We start from the raw sequence: 15,011 nt of genomic DNA, 5'->3' as shown, positions 1-15,011 counted from the left end.
ATATAGTTACATCTTAATGTTATATATCTGATTAAACAAATGACTAAATAAACAATTTATTCATTAATATTTGTATCATAAAACAATTGTCTTTAGGACACTAAACTCCAACATTTGTCTACTACGGAAGCAGAGTATATGGCACTAACTGAAGCTGCTAAGGAGGGGATTTGGCTTAAAGGACTGGTTAGTGATCTTGGTCTACATCATGATCAGGCTACAGTGTATTGTGATAGTTTAAGTGTGTTAGGCATGAATTTAACTACAATATAACATATTATTTATGATGAATTAAGGGTGTTTTTAGGGTTAAATTACGGAAAAGAAGGTCTTATAAGTGTTTTTATGCAGATTAGGAAAGATAAAGTCAAACAGACTGTAAGCAGCCTGTTTTGGCACAAACCATGAGGAGATGAGCAACCTATGATCCAGCGGTCTAACGCTGCATTTCTGATGACGGATGGCGACTTGACAGACGACAGGAGCGGCAGGCAGGAAAGGCAGGAAAAGAAGCATGATGACAAAAGTGTTCGACCCTTGAGTGTTCAATGGTCAAAAGGATCTTAACCACTTCTAGTAATCTAGGATCTATGAACAATTTATTTGGTTTTTGTAATATTTTATCACATACTTTCGGTACCGTTTGTTCTTTTCTCCTTTAAATAGACGTAGTGGGGAAAAGGAAACAAAGACCTTTTGTGAACTAAAAATAGACGTTTTGTTAGAGAGAAGAGCTCTCGAGGAAGATAATGACTCCATTGATGGAGCTCTGTAGACGGGAAGCAGACTGTTCACTCGGTAGTATGAGTGAGTAGTCATTTTGAACTGGTTCGGCCAGTTAGGGCTGGTTATGTAAGCTCTTTATTTTCTATTTATGAATGAATGTTGATAATTTATGATGTGTTTGATGAAGCTTCTTACTCCATTGCTTATGCATGTATGCTAGTGTTAGATGAATGATAGGGAACTGCTTTCATCTTCACTGGACTTTTTATCAAACATCCAACCCCGAAGCAGGAATGTTAGGAGGTTGTATCAAGGTTTTTTTTTTACTGAAATGTTGTTTCGACCGTAATGCAAGAAAGAACCAACCTTAGGGACGCTTATGGTTGTAGTAAGTCTTAGAATCTTAAGAATACACGAGAGTTGACTTAAGTGAGCATTAAAGAAGAAACCTTAACTTCACTTTACTTCATTCATGAATAAATATGATGTTTAGGGACTTAAAGTAGTCTGTTCCATTGTGCCTAACATGTTCTACCTTTTATCCATTATCAAGTAATCGTTTTTATAAGTTAAATCATTGACTTTGTTACCTATTCATAATATCTCTCAATATAAAGAATTCACACACCACGAACACCCTATTCTGCAAGGTTTTTCTAGTAAAATTTGGTCATCAATCCATGTGGAGACGATACTCTATTTATCACTTTATTACTTGTATCTAGTGCTTACTAGAGTCTGTTTGGAGCGTTGTCGAGGATTGAAAGCAACAAAATTTATCTGAAAATTCCTATGAAACAAGGTGGTTTTAATCTGTTTGCTAAGTAGTGCAGCCAGAAGTAGTTCTCCCACTGTCTATGCGCAGAGCTGGACCTCCAGTTTTTCCTATCGATCTTAATTTAGAGGGAACGTGTAGACGAAACCAAGCGGGAGCTCGACGAGCAAGACAAAAAGAGCGACAAAGAGAAAGAAGGATGGCTGGAAGAGTACCACCAGAACAACCAGTTCAACCTAATCAAGAAGATGAAGGAGAGAACAACAATCCTCCAGTTATGAGGATCGGAGACTATTCCAGACCGACCACGAAGGGACACTCGTCATGCATTGTGTTGCCTGACGAAGGGAACAACATGTTTGAAGTGAAGGCATCTATGATACAAATGTTGCAGGCAGCAGTGCAATTCAATGGATACCAATCGGAAGACCCAAACGGTCATATCCAGGAGTTCATTACACTATGCAACGCTTTCCGATCAAACCGAGGAGTCTCCGATGATGTGATAAGGCTAAAGCTATTTCCTTTTTCTCTCAAAGATAAAGCAGAGAACTGGCTAAAGAACTTACAGCCAGGAACCATTACCACTTGGGAAGAGATGGCCAGTGCTTTTCTAATGAAATACTTTCCACCTAGACAGGCCATCAAACTCAGAAATGAGGTATCTCGTTTCGTACAAGAAGAGGATGAATCCTTGGCCGAGGCATGGGAAAGGTACAAAGAGCTATTGAGGAGGGTACCAAATCATGGCATTCCCATGTGGATGCAAGTACAAAATTTTTACAATGGAGTCACCAACATTTATAAAATCCAGATTGAATCCATTGCCAATAGTAATCCCGAAGATCTTGAACCACAAGCCTTGTACGACCTTATTGAGAAAGTCGCAAGCATAAGTTATAACTGGCACTCAGCCAGGAGTGAAGGAAAAAGAACGACGGATGATGATGTTGTGTCAAAATTGACCACCCAGGTGGAACAGCTTGCAAGGCAGCTCAACAAAATAAATGTATCATCCATTCACAGTGAACCACCATTCAATGATGTTTGTGATTTTTGTGGAGGGCCTCACTTCAACATCAACTGTCTTAGAGTCAAGCAAGGGAAAGCTGAGCAGGAACATTGTGATTATGTTGGCTATAATCAAAGGAACCACCCAAACCCATACTCCAATACATACAACCCAACCACAAGAAATCATCCGAACTTCGGATGGACTGGGTAACCAAATCAGCAGGAACAACCAAGGTATCACTAGCAACAAGGAGGACATTACCAGAGGCAACCTCAGCAACCTTATAAACAGCCTGTTCCACCAAAGGAGGATGTAGAACAGGACATAAAGACCATGATGATGCAATTCATGAAGCAAACACAGGCTTCAATCAAAAATTTGGAGACACAAGTCCATCAACTTGCTGTGTCATTGCCAAAAGGAAAAGGGATAATGCTGAGTAATACCGAACCAAACCCTAAAGGAGATGTCATGGCTATCACTCTGCGGTCTGGTATGGAAACTCACCCTCATCTGTTAACTAATAAAAGTGCTGAGTGTGCAGGTACATCTCAAAATGCTGAAGAAAAAAAAGGAACAAGTTATTCCTAGCCAAGAAGGGCCAGCCAGGATAGAATTGACCGCAGATAGAGACCAGGAGGAACAAGGGAAGAGGTACACACCACCTCCTCCTTACGTACCACCTGTACCTTATCCGGCGAGGCTGATAAACAAGAAGCTTGAAGAGCAAAATTCAAAAGTGCTAGACACCTTGAGGAAGTTGCATATCAACATCCCCTTCGTGGAAGCACTTGCCCAGATGCCCACATATGCAAAATTCTTAAAAGATATCTTGTCCAATAAGAAGAAATTAGAAAATATCTCGATGATCCAACTGAACAGGGACTGCTCCTCAATACTTCAGAATAAGCAGCAGCTTCCGAAAAAGCTGAAGGATCCAGGGAGTTTTTCTATTCCATGCTCAATTGGCAAGTTAAATATTGAAAATGCATTATATAACCTAGAAGCAAGTATAAACCTAATGCCATATTCCGTGTATGCTAAGTTAAGGCTAGGAGAACCACAACCAACTAGAATGTCCATTCAGTTGGCTGATAGGTCTGTATGTTACCCGAGGGGAGTCGTGGAAGATGTATTGGTCAAAGTAGGAAAATTCATACTGTCTGTTGATTTTATCATAATGGACATAGGCGAGGACTTGCATGTTCCTATTATCTTGGGTAGACCGTTCTTAGCAACGGGTAAAGCATTGATTGATGTAGGAGAAGGACAATTATTTTTGCGAATTAATGGGGAGGAAATCATTTTCAAGATGAATGAGGCTATGAGACGAGCTAACACTAGTGATGACACCTGTTATCTTTTAGATGATTTCCAAAATCTTTCTACTTCGCAGGAACAGGGACATGACACCCTGGAAGCTCTCTTGGGAGAAGAAGTGAATTTATGTGAAGGAACAGGCTGTTCCATTGAAACCAACTTGTCAACACTTCCTCTGGATCCCACTGTTCCTACTCATCAAGAACCACCTGAAATACCCACTGAGCCATTGTCAAAACCTGAACTAAAACCGTTGCCATCACACCTAGAGTATGTGTTTCTTGAACCACCAAGCGGAAGCTCGGTGATTATATCTTCAAAGCTAACCCCTGATCAGAAAGCTCAACTCATAGAGGTATTGCAAAGAAACAAGGATGCTATTGTGTGGAAAATTGATGATATCAAAGGCATTAGTCCAGCAGTGTGTGTTCATAGAATTCTGATGGAGAAAGATCACAAGTCGTCAATCCAACCACAGCACAGACTGAACCCCCACATGAAGGAGGTTGTAAGGAAAGAAGTGATCAAGCTGTTAGATGCAGGAATCATTTATCCCATCTCTAACAGTGTCTGGACCAGCCCTGTTCATATTGTGCCAAAGAAAGGAGGTACCACGGTTGTTCTTAATGAAAAAAAATGAATTGGTTCCCACACGGACCATAACAGGATGGTGAGTATGTGTGGATTACAAAAAGCTCAACAAGGCAACTAGGAAGGACCACTTCCCTTTGCCCTTCATTGATCAGAAGTTGGAACGATTGGCGGTGTACGCATTTTACTGCTTCCTTGATGGATATTCGGGGTACAACCAGATTTCCATCCATAGTGACGATCAAGAGAAAACAAGCTTTACCTGTCCCTACGGGACTTATGCTTACAGATGGATATCGTTTGGATTATGCAATGCCCCATCCACATTTCAGAGGTGCATGATGTCAATATTTCACGATATGGTGGAACAGACTGTGGAAATCTCCATGGATGATTTCTCCGTCTATGGAAACTCATTTGGAAGCTGTCTGAACAACCTGGAGGTTGTGCTAATGCGATGTAGGGAGACCAATTTAGTCCTAAATTAGGAAAAGTGCCACTTCATGGTTATGGGCGGCATTGTTCTCGGGCATCAAATCTCTAAAAAAGGGATGGAAGTGGACAAAGCCAAGGTAGAAGTGATAGAAAAGCTTGTTGTGCCTACTAATGTCAAAGATGTGAGAAGTTTCCTTGGACATGCGGGGTTTTACCGAAGATTTATAAAGGATTTCTCAAAGATCGCGTTACCATTGTCAGCTTTGCTACATAAAGATGTGGACTTCTCATTTGACACAAGCTGTGTAAAAGCATTTGAACTATTAAAGGGCAAGCTGATCAACTCACCAATACTAGCGGGACCCAACTGGGAACAACCATTTGAGATGATGTGTGATGCTAGCGATACATGTGTAGGAGTTGTTCTCGGGCAAAGGATTGAGAAGAAGTTCCGGCCTATCTATTATGCGAGCAAAACATTAAACGAGGCTCAACAGAACTACACCACGACAGAGAAGGAGCTTCTTGCAGTAGTGTATGCTTTTGACAAATTCCTTCCATACTTGGTTTTGTCAAAAGTAGTTGTCTACACAGACCATGCTGCCTTACGCTACCTGTTCGCAAAGAAAAATGCCAAGCCGAGGCTGATACGGTGGTTACTCTTGCTCTAAGAATTTGACCTCGAGATCAGGGACAAGAAGCGAACAGAAAACGTAGTTGCTGATCATTTGTCCAGAATTTCTCCTGAGAACAGCCAGGAACAACTAGAAATCGTCGAGATTTTTCTAGATGAGCATTTGTATTCTCTACAGCTTAATCCATGGTTTGCTGACATTGTAAATTTCCTTGCTAGTTCAATTAAACCTCATAACCTGTCTACTAAACAAAGGAAGAAGTTCTATACGGAAATCAAATATTATTTCTGGGAGGAACCATATCTTTTCAGGTTGTGCGCATATCAGATCATACGTCGATGCATCGCCCAAGAAGAAGGACATGCCGTTTTGAGCCATTGTCACGATCGAGAAGCTGGTGGACATCATAGTGCAAGCAGAACAGCAGCCAAAGTGCTCCAATCAGGTTTCTTCTGGCCGACCATTTTCAAAGATGCCAATATGTTTATAAGTACTTGTAATGAGTGCTTGTTAAGCCCAAAATATACCTAAAATATCATTTATATTTACATCAGTTTTGCTATAAAATCATTCTGTTTATATCTATTTAGAGTACTTTTACGTCCGAATGTGTTTCTTTCATAGAAGGTACTTAAATATTTGGTAAAATCCAAATAGGAACGAAAAGAGGTCAAAAACGAAGGAAACCCCTTACAAAAGGAGTCAAATACGACGAAAATCAAACGCACCGAAACGAGGACGAAGTCAGAAACGGAGAAAAACATCCCATGTCACGACCAAGAATCCTCCATTCTCCGTCGCGACACGCATCGCCTAGATACTTCCCCATTTCGTTCGAAGGCTGAAAAACTGTTTCTCCATTCTCGGCCCAGAATTTATATTCTCGGTAAGTTCAGAAATTCAGGCAGCACAATATATAGTTGTTTGTTTTCAAAGAAACGCGTCCGTTCGATTGGATAAGAACGTCTCTTCGCAGTAGACACGTTCCTTAAACTCGACCCTTCAACATCTATAAATAAAGAGTTGATTTCAGAGTTAAATATATTATTGAAGAGAAGATTTAGTACAGAATTAATGCAGAAATTATGAGTCAAACGATCCAGAGTTAGAAGTTCGATTTTGTAAAAAGCAATATGATGTACACACATTGTTTATCAAATAATTACAAACACGGTAGCATTTAGATTTAGATTAAGAACTGTTTATATTAGTTTACATTTTGGTAGTAGAAGTACCCGTCTCTATTCCGAAGATTCAGCGAGAAGATTAAGTAGCGGATTCGACCCACGAGCCTGACAAACTCTAGTGAGGTTTGAGGAAAGGATTGACAACCCGAAACTCTCATGTCGTTTGAATGCTTCCATGCTTTTTATTCTCTGTAAACTTGTATCAAATTCATACTTCATCTAATAAAGTTCATGCAATTCAATAAATTTTTATGTAGCACTTATGGTAAATGATCCGAAGTGAGTTCTGGTGTTTTCATTAAAACGTAGTTAAATTCAAAATCATTATAAGGAAACTTTGTTGAACACTTAGGCAAATTAATTCTTGCACAAATAAGTATTAATTTGGTTAAGGTAGCAATCTAACCCTACCGTAGGAGGATTGTCTGCAGTTCAAGGCCTTTTAATTGAAGGAGTTTATGTTATTACATTTTTATAATTTATACAAAGTTTAAAGTTGTTTTCTTTGCTTAATGCAAACAAATACAATTAATCTCTTAATTCAAACACTAAACGTTTCTATTTTGCAATTCATACTCAAAACAGAATTGATTTCTAACATTCTACATATTCTAGCCTAATTCTTATTCAATCAATCTCAAAACCAATTTCAAATAACGATTATCTATTTATATAAACCTTAAGTCGTATTTAATCTACACATAAATAAGTTTTTGTTGAAAAACGTTCCCTATGGGATCGATATCTTTTTTATTACTACAAGCGAAACCGTGCACTTGCGAAAATCGCTCAACAAGTTTTTGGCGCCGTTGCTGGGGAACGCCAAATTTTTTAACAAAAATTTTGATTTTTTGTGTTTTATTTCGAATCTAGGTTTATACATACTTATTCAAACTTTTATATTTTATTAATTTTACTTTACTAACATATTTATTTTTCAAATTCTGTTTTGAAGGTAGTTTCAGTTCGTGCAAGATTTCAAGTTCATGCGCAGTTCTCGAAGATCAGGCATTCCACCAGACCCTATAGACCCAGAAATTGAAAAAAACCATTAAAAAGAACAAGAAAAACAAAAACAAAACTCCATTAAAACAAATACCAAGCCAGATATTATGGCAAATCCACCAACACTTATGGAATACGCTAGGCCAGGGGTGGCCGGTGTGACCAATAGCATAGTTCGACCCAGAATTACCGCAAACCAATTTGAAATTAAGCCTGCTTTGCTTAATATGTTGCAAAATAACGTAACATTTTATGGGTTGCCTAACGAAAATCCTAACACCCATTTGACAAATTTCTTAGAAATTTGCGACACTTTTAAAATAACAGACGTGACTACCGAAGCAATCAAACTTCGCCTCTTTCCTTTCACTTTGAAGAATAGAGCCAAAGAGTGGTTAACTTCTATTCCAGCCGCAACTTTTGAAACTTGGGAACAATTGGCCCTAGCGTTTTTATCAAAATATTTTTCTTTAGCAAAAACCACAAGAGTCATAAAAGAGTTAACATCTTTTTCTCAAAATGATAACGAAACTCTTTATGAGGCTTGGGAACGTTTTAAAGAACTTCAACGTTTATGCCCACACCACCAATTGCCCGATGCACTTTTAATGCAAACATTTTATAATGGATTAAATCCTACAACTAGAGGTTCATTAGATGTTATGTCGGGAGGGTTATTTATGAAGAAGACATCAGCCCAATCAAGAGAACTTTTGGAGGAAATGGCAATCAACAGCAGTATGTGTCCCGCGGAACATGGACATATACCAGTGGCGAAACCATCATCCTCAACCACATCATCAGTTAAAGGTATAATGAATCTTGATCCAGTTGCAATGTTACAAGCCCAATTTTCTGCCTTATCGCACAAAATTGATAGGTTTATGGCACCATGCGATGCTAACGGTAATCCAATCCAAACGGATGTGGATTATGAAGGTATGAGCGAAATTGAACAGGTAAATTTTGTCCAAGGGAAAAACCAAACTAATAATCCTTATTCCAATACTTATAATCCTGGATGGAGGAATCACCCTAACTTTAACTAGAAGGATAATAATAACAATAATGTCAATGCTAATCAAAATCGTACCAATAATTATCAAAATCAATCAAGAGATATGATTAGTGTTGAAACACCTTTCCAACATGATTTTGATCTGACAAAATTATTTAAGTTAATCCATTATTAAGACAATTAAATTTAAGTGCTTTGATTTAATTATACTAACGCGTTTGTTCAATGTTAAGTATAAAAATATTTAAGAACAGGAATCAAATTAAGACAGAACGTAGTCAGCATGATAACATAGCACATGCTGAGTAAAGAATAACTCAGTACGAAAGAAGGAAAGTCTTCTTCAGGACTGAAGCTTACAGAACGAAGCTGACCGTAGAAGCTGAGTGAAAAGCAACTCAGCATAAAAGAAGAAAAGTCTTCTTTGGAACTATATCTTGCAGAACGAAGCTGACCGTGGAAGCTGAGTGAAAGGCAACTCAGTGTCGGAATTGGCAACAATCAAAGACAACGGCTATCAAAGTCATGCTGAATGATCTTAAGGACAGCACCAATGATCCGTTTGCTAAAAGACAAGCTCTGACTGTGATCTGCACCAATTTAGAAGCTTTGGAATTATGCATGGATACGGTTTCGAGACGCATGGGTCAAATGTCCGATGGCTAAATGACGAAACCTGCACTACAAGACAAACCTGTGAGAAGAAGACAAGCTTGGCGCCTGCGGAATTCAGACGACAGGATTGGCCTGCAAATCTGAAGCTGACCAGAACATGTCGCAAGAAAAAGCTGTTTGAATCCAACAGACAATTCCAGATTCAAATCATTTCTGCTTCAGATTTCATCTATAAAAGGACAAGTACACTTCTTGGATCCTTTGCCGAAATACAAGAGAAAAAACATACACATAAAAAGCACATCAATACAAGAAAAATATCTTACACCAAATTTCTATCTCTGTGTAAAAGCTAGTTTGATTTTGTAATCATCTAAAGTGTTCTTTGTCTGAAAAAGAACAAGTTTGTATCAATTGTAAAATTGAGAGAGTGGTGTTGAGTACTCGGTTTTAAGTACTCAGCGGTAGAGAAATCTAGGTGTTCGGTTATAGCACTTAGTAGGAGTTGAGTAGACGAATAGAGGACGGTACTCTTGCATATTCAACTGCCTTGTAAACGGTTTGTGCTCTACCTTTAAAGAGCTCAGTATTGAATTGAAAAAGCTCGGGGGGATTCTGGGGACTGGACGTAGGCGAAGAGGCCGAACCAGGATAAGTCGCGCTGAGTAATTTCTAACTCTCTCTCAATATATATTTGTATGTGTTGCTTGTTATATTTACTCAGTATATAAATTGTTTAAACTGATACTGAGTAAATCAGAGTGCTGAGATGGAAGCTGATCACAAAAGTGTCATTTCCCAACTCGCAAGTAAAACAGCTCTAGTCAGTATCTGACTAAAGCCATCTTACGCCTCACTCGGCCGTGCTGACCAAAACTGAGTTGTGAAACTCAAAGAATTACATTAAGTCAGCATAATTAAAACGAAAAAGTTATATTAGTTCCTAACCCCCCCTTGGAACTAATCAGACGGGACCAATAATTAGCACTTTATCTTCTAAAATCGATAAATTTATAGATGTTATCTGTTAAGCCACAAAAATATACCTAAAATATCATTAACATTTACATCATTTTTATTACAAATTCGTGTTATTTATATCTGTTTAGATTACTTTTCCTCTCGAATATCTTTCTTTCTTGCAAGGTACCTAAATATTTGGTAAAATCTAAATAGGAACGAAAAAGGATCTAAAACAGAAGAAAAAACCCTACAAAAGGAGTCAAAGACGACGTAAATCGAAAGCGCCAAGTCGAAGACACGAATGAAAGCTAAGAAGTGAGAAAACTTACCGAGCCGCGGCCGCGGATACACATCCACGGCCGCGACACGCGTGGTATAGCTATTTCTCCCCTTCGTCCGAAGCTCAACTCAATGCTACGTCATTCACGGCCGCGGATTACCATCCTCGGTAAGTGCAGAAAATTTACAAAGAGCATTTAACACATGCTGAAAATCCAAGAAACGTGTTCGTTCAAGTGGATAAAGACGTCCTTTCACAACGGACACGACTCTTAACCAACGGATACATCACTTCAAACACAACCCTTCAACATCTATAAATAAAGAGTTGATGTTGAGAAAAAGTGGCAGTGAAATGTTATAATATAGATATAGAATCAGAGCGTAGAACTTATGTCGAAGTTCTAAGTAAACACATTTCGAGAGTTAGAAATTAGATTCTGTACAAAACAAGATGAGGTACACATATTGTTTATAGTTTAATTACAAATCAGTAGCGTTTAGACATTGTTCCAGTTTTAGTTTGCATCATGGTAGTGGCCGACCGAATCCCTATTACGAAGTTACAGCGAGAAGATTGAGTAGAGTGTTCGCCCCTGAGCCTGACAACCTCTTAGGAAACCCAAGGAAGCGGAACCGATCAAGCCCTTCACTTGCACGCCCTCGAAGAACTCGATGCTCCTTGTTCTCTGTAAACTTGTATCAATTTATATTTCATCTAATAAAGTCCGTTCTATTCGACAAATCGTTATGCAGCACTTATGGTAACCAATCCAATATAAGTGAGGCTGGTGTTTTCATTAATATGCACTTGAATTCAAAATCATTACAAGGAAACTTTCTTGAACACTTAGGCAAATTATCATCTCGAAAGAGTTTTAATTTGAGTAAGGGCAACTATCCCGAAAGGGTTTTGTCGCGTTCAAAGCCAATTAATTAGAGGTTCCGTCATTTATTTCATCATCATAATTGATACAAAGTTTAAGTTGTTTTCTTTGCTTAATGCAAATGAATAAATTCATTCGTTTTTCTAAAAAGTTCTAAATGTTCCTGTTTTGTAAAATTCATCCTTAAAATCAGAAGACCTTTCTAACAATCGATTTATTCTAAATATAAAATCTTATTCCAGCATTTTCAAATACTCAAAGTTCACAAATTCAATTAAACCAATTTTCACTTTTCATTTACATTTAATAGTAAATCTAACTAGTTCGAAATTAACAGATTCAAAAAATAAGTTTTTTCGTTAAAAAACGTATCCCTGTGGGATCGATATTTTTATTACTACAAGCGAAACCGTGCACTTGCGGAAATCGCTCAACAAGTTTTTGGCGCCGTTGCCGGGGATACGCCAAAATTTTTGACAAAATTTTTATTTTTCGTATTTTATTTTCGAATATAGGTTTATACATTATTTTTATACAATTTTTATATTTTATTTATTTTCAGTTATATAACATACTTGTTTTCAATTTTGTTTTGAAGGTAGTTTGGCTCGTGTAACAATTTCAAGTTCATGCGCAGTTTGCGAAATTCGGGCACGCCACCAGATCCTTTAGATCCAGAAATTGAAAGAACACTTAAGAAAAACAAGAAAAACAACAAAAACAAAGACAAAACACCCTTAAAAACCAAAGCAGACCAGCCAGAGATTATGGCCGATCCACCGACACTTATGGATTATGCTAGGCCAGGAATGGCCGGTGTAACTAATAGTGTAGTTAGACCCCGTATAAACGCAAATCAATTTGAAATTAAGTCTGCTTTGCTTAATATGTTGCAAAACAACGTAACGTTTTATGGACTACCTAACGAAAACCCTAATGCACATTTGACAAATTTCTTAGAAATTTGTGACACTTTTAAAATTACTGATGTAACAGCCGAAGCAATCAAACTTCGCCTCTTTCCTTTCACTTTGAAGGATAAGGCAAAAATTTGGTTAACTTCTATGCCTGCTGCAACATTTGAAACTTGGGACCAATTAGCCCAAGCATTTTTACAAAAATATTTTCCCTTAGCAAAAACGGCAAGAGTCATCAAAGAGTTGACATCTTTTACACAAAATGATAATGAAACTCTTTATGAAGCTTGGGAACGTTTTAAAGAACTTCAACGTTTATGCCCACACCACCAATTGCCAGATGCACTTTTAATGCAGACATTCTATAATGGATTAAATCCTACGACTAGAGGTTCATTAGATGCTATGTCTGGAGGGTTATTTATGAAGAAGACGTTCGCCCAAACAAGAGAACTTTTGGAGGAAATGGCAATCAACAGCAGTATGTGGCCCGCAGAGCGTGGACATATACCAACAGCGAAACCATCATCCTCAGGTACATCATCGGTTAAAGGTATAATGAATCTTGATCCTGTAGCAATGTTACAAGCCCAATTTTCTGCCTTATCGCACAAAATTGATAAATTTATGGCACCATGCGATCCTAATGATCCAATCCAGAGAGACATTGATTACGAAGGTATGAATGAGATAGAACAGGTAAATTTTGTCCAAGGACAAAACCAAACTACTAATCCTTATTCTAATACTTATAATCCTGGATGGAGAAATCATCCTAACTTTAACTGGAAAGATGGTAATAATAATAATAATGCAAATGCTAATCAATATCGGATAAATAATTATCAAAATCAAACAAGAGATACGATTAGCACTTTATCTTCAAAAATCGACAAATTTATTGATGCTATGAATGGAAAGGTAAGTAATCAAGACGATGATTTTAAACGGATCGAAAATAAATTCGATCAGCTTATCAAAAACCAATCATCTAGCATCCATAATTTGGAGGTTCAAATTGGACAACTTGCTAAATCAATTCCATCCCGCAAAGAGGGAAGTCTTCCCAGCCAAACGGAAGAAAATCCGAAAGAGCATGTTAAGGCTATCACTCTTCGCTCAGGAAAAAACTACTTAGGTCCAGAAATGCCCGGAAATTCAACTTTACCTGAAAATGATTTACCAAAATCCAAAAAAGATACATTAAAACAAAAAGATACGCCAATTGACTCTAATCCAAAACCTTTTGTACCAAAACCACCTTTTCCACACAGGGTCCGAAATAAGGACCATGATAAACAACTTTTATCATTTTTAGATAAACTTAAAAATTTGCATATAAATTTAACATTCATGGATGCAATTACGCAAATTCCTAACTATGGAAAATTCTTGAAAGATTTAATCTCAAAAAAGATTAGTTGGGAAGGAATTTCATCCATTTCACTTTCTGAAGAATGTAGTTCGATAGTATCAAGCAAATTACCTACTAAACTCAAAGATCCCGGATGCTTTACCATTCCGTGTACTTTGGGAAATATGGAATTCCCAAGTTGTCTTTGTGATTTAGGAGCTAGTATAAACTTGATGCCATTGTCTATTTTTGAGAAATTAGGTTTAGAAGAAGACATCAAGCGTACCAATATGGTTTTGCAATTAGCGGATCAATCCACTAAAAGACCATATGGTATAATTGAAGACGTTTTGGTGAAAGTTGACAAATTTATTTTTCCTACTGACTTTGTTATCTTAGATTTTGCTTATGATGCTAATTGTCCGCTAATCTTTGGTAGACCATTCATGAACACGGGACGTGCTCTAGTTGATGTGTCGGAAGGAAAAGTAGTTTTAAGAATAGGTGACGATAAGATCGAGTTCGATATGAATCAAGCAATGAAATATCCTATGGAGGATTTCGCTTGTATGAAGCTTGATTTAGTTGAAGAATGTGTTAATGAAATTGTTCAAAGAGAAGAAATAATGGAACCTATAATGGGTGAAGAATTAGAAGATAAGGACCCAGAACCTTTGATTCGAGAAGATGGACCAGTTCCGCCTTTCGTATGAAAATGCGAGGATTTATAAAGAAAAAGTGAAAAAATGGCACGATGTCAAGATCAAAGTCAAACACTTTAATGTTGGAGATAAGGTGCTGTTATTTAATTCACGGCTTCGTATATTTCCAGGAAAACTTAAGTCCAGATGGGACGGACTGTATTTAGTCATCAAAACATTCGACTATGGTTCTTTGGAACTTGAGGAAACCAACGGTAATCGTTTTAAAGTTAACGGTAATCGATGTAAAATTTATTACGAAAATATTTCCGAAATAGGAACTAATTTCGTAACAAGATTTCCTGACATATAAATCATTTCATTTTTCTAATAGTTAGTTTTTATTATTTTTTATTTTTATTTTTGTTTTATTTAGATTATATCATTTTATATTAGAATTTTAGATATAGAAAAATATATACAAGTCATGATTTTAATTAATTTTTAGGAATTTAATGAGAATTAGAAGAAATTCAGTGATTCTCAGTTGAGAATTTGAAATTCTCAGTTGAGGATTCACATATATAGAATTCTTAAGGAGGTAAGAAATTTCTGAACTTATAGAGAATTTAAAATTCTCAGTTAAGA

The 15,011-nt window shown here is 37.3% G+C and overlaps 3 non-coding genes across 3 annotated transcripts; all 3 read right to left on the bottom strand.

Moving 5' to 3' along the window:
- Positions 1-2,147: 2,147 nt before the first annotated feature.
- LOC136221003 (small nucleolar RNA R71) lies at positions 2,148-2,254 on the bottom strand. The gene has a single exon (XR_010684797.1). It is a non-coding gene; the product is annotated as a small nucleolar RNA R71 (small nucleolar RNA).
- Positions 2,255-8,174: 5,920 nt separating this feature from the next.
- LOC136221112 (small nucleolar RNA R71) lies at positions 8,175-8,281 on the bottom strand. Its single transcript, XR_010684900.1, has one exon. It is a non-coding gene; the product is annotated as a small nucleolar RNA R71 (small nucleolar RNA).
- Positions 8,282-12,596: 4,315 nt separating this feature from the next.
- Positions 12,597-12,703, bottom strand: LOC136221022 (small nucleolar RNA R71). The gene has a single exon (XR_010684815.1). It is a non-coding gene; the product is annotated as a small nucleolar RNA R71 (small nucleolar RNA).
- Between the last annotated feature and the right edge of the window lie 2,308 nt (positions 12,704-15,011).

This window comes from Euphorbia lathyris, chromosome 2, assembly GCF_963576675.1.
Source record: "Euphorbia lathyris chromosome 2, ddEupLath1.1, whole genome shotgun sequence".
NCBI lineage: Eukaryota > Viridiplantae > Streptophyta > Magnoliopsida > Malpighiales > Euphorbiaceae > Euphorbia > Euphorbia lathyris.
This window is presented reverse-complemented; position numbering and strand designations above follow the sequence as displayed.